Consider the following 5,878-nt stretch of genomic DNA (forward strand, 5'->3'; position numbering starts at 1 on the left):
GCATTAGGTTACCTTGTCCCTTGTCTTACCAACAACAGGGTTTGTGACTCCTTGAACTAGTGCAAGATATGGAAGTTGTTTGCACTTGTTCTCGCCAAAATGATAAGAGTGAAGTATGTTGGCGGAGTCACCCTCAAGAACTCTCTAGTTCTTCTTCTTCGGGATCCACATCATCTTGATGGGAATCCTTGGAATCGTAGTTGTGCTTGATGAAGTAGAACTTAATGTAGTCCTGGGAACCCACTTGACCAAAGCCTTAGGTGCTTCTTAAAATGCATCAATTTCCTCTTGAAGCTTGTCCTTGCCTTTTTGCTTGTGGTCTTGTGGTGGAAGATCATCTTGAGCTTGTGTTCCTTTGAAAGAAGTAGGATCATACTTCTCTTGTTGAGGAACAAACTTTGTCTTGGGGTATTGATCTTCTTCCCACTCAACTCCATTGGCATTGAACTTTCGTTCAAAACCAACACCTTGATTCTTCCGGTGTCTTCCTTGCTTGCGCACAATTCCCTCAAATTGCTTACTTCCGGCAAGACTCTTGTAAACACCTTTCTCTATGATTCCCTTCAATAAGCTATTTTCTTGATCAAGTGTAACTTGGCTAAGAGAATCATTAGTGGAATCAAGAGAACTACTAGAAGCAACAACATTGGATTTAGCATGATTGTTGTTACTACTAGATGAAGAATCTTTCTTGTTCTTGTTGCTAGATTTAACTTGTGGCATGTAAGTAGACAAGAATAAACACTTGGCAATGTAAGAAGAACTTTTCTTGCGAAGATCATCATTGATTGCCTTCAAAAACTCATGCTCTTGCTCAAGGTTGAGCTTTTCAAAGCGTAGCTTATCATGAGTCTTTAAAAGTTCTCGATGATTTTCCAAGGTAGTTTCATGAGCTAACTTAAGAGTGTTTAGTTCTTGAGTTAGATGCTCAATCTCCTTCTTATCATCATCATTCGTTTTATCTTGATTAGCATGATTAATTGACGTTTCATCATAGTTATCATCACTAGAGTTGTCAACAAGTAAATCATCATCACCTAGCAAATCATCTTCATCACTATTGAAATCAACATACTCGGGATGTGTTACCTTTGGACCTTTGGCCATGAAGCATCTTCCAATTCCTTCATTTGGTGAGTCAAATATGTCGTAGGAGTTGGTTGACACAAGTGCTAGACCGGCAACACCTTCATCTTGAGTATATTCGGAGTCGGAGTGATAACTTCTTTCGGAGTGATTGTCGGAGTCGGAGCCGGATACCCATTCACCAACATGAGCTTGATGTCTTCTTTTTGTGTAGCTCCTTGATGACTTTTCCTTCCTTTCCGAATCCTTGCTTCTCCGAGAGGGTCATCGTTCATAACGATCATCTCTACTCCTCCTTTCTCTTGGTGGTGATTCTTCTCTTCTACTTCTTCTTTTGGGAGAATCTTCTCTTCTTTTGTAGGGGGTCGTACACTCATTGGAGTAGTGTCCGGGTCTTCCACAATTGTAGCAATTTCGCTCACGACTAGAGTATCTTTTGTCATTGTAGGACCTTGACTTGGAGCTTCTTTCTTTGCTTCTACTCTTGTAGAACTTGTTGAAGTTCTTCACCATTAAGCTCAATTCTTCATTGAAGGTTTGCTTCTCACTTGATGATGTGGGAGCATCACACGAGGCTTTGTAAGCACTACTTGACTTGTTGTGAAGCTCTTCCTGATCCTTGAGTGACATCTCATGAGCAACAATTCTTCCAATGACTTCCGTTGGTTTGAGATCTTTGTAATTGGGCATCATTTGCATCAATGTGCACACGGTATCATATTTTCCATCCAAGGCTCTTAGGATCTTCTTGATGATGAATCTGTCGGTCATCTCTTCACTTCCTAAGCCGGCAATCTCATTTGTGATGAGAGCAAGCCTAGAGTACATTTCAGTGATACCTTCACCATCCTTCATTTTGAACTTGTCAAGTTGACTTTGAAGCACATCCAATTTGGATTCCTTGACGGAGTCGGTACCTTCGTGCATATCAATCAAAGTATCCCAAATTTCCTTTGCATTCTCAAGACGGCTGATTTTGTTGAATTCTTCGGGGCATAATCCATTGAAGAGAATATCACAAGCTTGAGCATTGTATTGTAGCATCTTCAATTCTTCCGCGGTAGCTTCGCGGTTCGGTTCTCTCCCATCAAAGAATTCACCTTGCAAGCCAATACACACAATAGCCCAAACGGCGGGGTTATGTCCAAGAATATGCATTTTCATCTTATGCTTCCAACTACCAAAATTAGTACCATCAAAATAAGGACCTCTACGGTGGTAATCTCCCTCGCTATATGCCATACTCTCCTAGGTTGTGAAACCAAGGCTATGACCACCAAAAGCTATGGAAATCAAAGCAAATGGAGACCAAAGCTCTGATACCACTTGTAGGATCGGAAGTATGTCTAGAGGGTGGGGTGATTAGACTACTTGACCAAATAAAAATCTAGCCTTTTCCCAATTTTAGTTCTTGGCAAATTTTAGCAACTTAGCACAAGTCAAGCAATCAACCTACACAAGCAATTCTAAGAGTATAGCAGCGGGATGTAAAACAATTGCATATGAAGGTAAAGGGATGAGTTTGAAGGAGCAAACGCAATGTTGACACGGAGATTTTTTATCCGTGGTTCCAATAGGTGGTGCTATCGTACATCCACGTTGATGGAGACTTCAACCCACGAAGGGTAACGGTGTCGCGAGTCCACGAAGAGCTCCACCCACGAAGGGTCCACGAAGAAGCAACCTTGTCTATCCCACCATGGCCGTCACCCACGAAGGACTTGCCTCACTCGGGTAGATCTTCACGAAGTAGGCGATCTCCTTGCCCTTACAAACTCCTTGGTTCAACTCCACAATCTTGTCGGAGGCTCCCAAGTGACACCTAGCCAATCTAGGAGACACCACTCTCCAAAAAGTAACAAATGGTGTGTTGATGATGAACTCCTTGCTCTTGTGCTTCAAATGATAGTCTCCCCAACACTCAACTCTCTCTCATAGGATTGGATTTGGCAAAAAGAAGATTTGAGTGGAAAGCAACTTGGGGAAGGCTAGAGATCAAGATTCATGTGGTTGGAATGGAATATCTTGACCTCAACATAAGTGTAGGTGGTTCTCTCTCAGAAAATATGTGTTGGAAGTGTAGGCATGTTCTCATGGCTCTCCCCATGAATGAAGAGTGGGTGGAGGGGTATATATAGCCTCCACACAAAATCTAACCGTTACACACAAATCACCAAACTCGGTGGGACCGAATCATGAAACTCGGTCGGACCGATTTAGTTCAAAATGTGAACATCAGGATTCTCGGTGGGACCGACTGGATCAACTCGGTGGGACCGATGTCATTAGGGTTAGGGCATAACGAAATCTCGATGAGACCGATTACACAAACTCGGTGAGACCGATTTTGGTAATAGTCAAACAGAGAGTTGGTGAGGCAAACTCGCTGGGACCGATTCGCTCATCTCGGTTGGACCGAAATGTTACGAAAGGGAAACAGAGAGTTTGCATTGCAATCTCGGTGGGACCGATCTCTCATCTCGGTTTGACCGAAACGTTACGAAAAGGAAACAGAGAGATTACAACCCCATCTCGGTGGGACCGAGATCCCTATCGGTGAGACCGAATTGATTAGGGTTTCTCGCAGTGGCTATGACAACTGAACTCGGTGGCTCCGGATATGAAATTTTGGTGGGGCCGAGCTGGACTTTTTGGTTTAGGACATATGTGGATATGAGAAAGTAGTGGAGGGTTTTGGAGCATATCACTAAGCATTTTGAGCAAGGTCCTCATTAAGCAACACCTCATCCCTTCTTAATAGTATTGGCTTTTCCTATAGACTCAATGTGATCTTGGATCACTAAAATAGAAAATATAGAGTCTTGTGCTTTGAGCTTGAGCCAATCCTTTGTCCTTAGCATTTTGAAGGGTCCACTTTCTAACCCATGCCATGCAAATCATTGAGCTTTTCCTGAAATGTTTATCTTGGAATATCATTAGCTCAATGAGCTATATGTTGTTAGGAATTACCAAAACCACCCAGGGATAGTTGCACTTTCCATCTCCCCCTTTTTGGTAATTGATGACAACATATAGATCAAAGCTTGGACAAATCGTAAGTAAGATTGAAAAAAACATTGTCACTTTGAGAAGTATGTGATAAGCAAGAGCTCCCCCTAAATTTGTGCATTATTTAAGATTTGCTTTTGAATGCAAATGCACAATCAACTAGGATCATGGGTTACTCTTCCATGTCACATACATCTTGGTGGAGCGCTCAAAATGATAGAGATTAAAAACAAGCACTCATCACCAAGCAAAGTGAATGATCATCTAGAATATAAGAGATAATATCATCCAACAAGCATTAAGGGTAGCATATGATCAAACACATGATCAAATAAGTATCTCACAAGGACACAAAGTAGTATCACACAAGCACGCAATAAAGTTTCCAACCAAACCAAATAAGTGCAAAGACAGATAAAAACCAACACTCTCTCTCTCTCGAAGCCTATGATCTATACATTTTTCTACCCCTTTGGCAACAAGTTACCAAAATGTTCAAAAAAGTATAGTGCCAAATGACTCTCAGGCTTGATCTTCGGGAGGTGGTGTTGAGAGAACTCCAAGGATGAAAGCTTCTGATGAAGTAGCTGGAGCTGGTGGAGTAGCTGCTGGAGTTGGAACTAGAGCTGTAGCTGCTGGTGCTGGAGCTGTAGCTCTAGTGTCTGTCACTGGCACTGCAGTAGATCTCTATCCTCTGGGCACTCTAGCAAATGCATCTGTGGTAGACTTGCCCTTCTTCTCCTCTGCTTCCTCCTGAGCTGCTCAACCGCAGTTTGGATTTCAGTTACCTTGACATCAAGGTCATAGAATTTGTCTCAATAATCCTTTCCAAGCTCTCCTGGTTCTTGGTCAGGGTGGCCAAGCCCTGCTCAATCCTGAGAGTGGATTGGATCAGATATCCAAGATGGTCTTGCTTGCTCTTCAAGAATACCTGAGATGCCTCTTCGACAGTTGGCATCTTTGCAGCTTTCTCAGCTTTAGCCTTCTCTCTCTTTTCTTGTGCTTGCACAGATGATGGTTCATTCTCAGTCATCACAACAGTGTTGTCTTCAAATTCAGGGTAGATGGGCAGGTGCTCCTTATCCAAAATGTACTTGCCTTTGCCCATCTTTGAGTTGATGAGCTCCTGGATGTGTGGGGCATATCCACAACTTCTCTTCTGATCAGCTGCAGTCCTCTTGATTATTTCCACAATCAGGCTCATAACCTTGAACTTCTGTGGGACATCAAATATGTGCAGCAAGTTGATAGCATGTCCTCTGATCATCTTGTGATCACCTGACTTGGGTAGCAGTGTGTGCCTTAGAATCCAATTGATTGTTTGCAGACCAGACAACAGGTAATGGACAGATCCAAACTTATGCGTATCCAAAGCAGCATCTAGGATCTCTTTGTACATGTTGGCCATAGAGTTGTGGTCTTTCTTCTTCTTTGCATAGATATCCAAGTCATCCTCATGTTCTTCGGGAGCATTGATCAATTGAGCCCATTCTTCAACTGTAGACTGATACCTAGTACCCCCAGACATCCATACAATCCTTCCATCTAGATAGAAGTGTGCAGTGGAGAAAACTGCGTAATGAGCTCATCATTCCACTTGGTGAACTTCTGGGCCACAAACTTATCAACTCCACATGCCTTGAAGCTATCATATACACCAGGGAAGTGATCCTCATTCTCCTTGATGAACTCCCAGTCAACCCATCTCATGTCACACACTATGGGCTTCTTGTCAAGCAGAATTGTCTCATAGAAGTCCTGCTGTTCCTTAGTGTGGAATCTG

The sequence above is a fragment of the Triticum aestivum genome, chromosome 6D (assembly GCF_018294505.1).
Source record: "Triticum aestivum cultivar Chinese Spring chromosome 6D, IWGSC CS RefSeq v2.1, whole genome shotgun sequence".
Lineage (NCBI taxonomy): Eukaryota > Viridiplantae > Streptophyta > Magnoliopsida > Poales > Poaceae > Triticum > Triticum aestivum.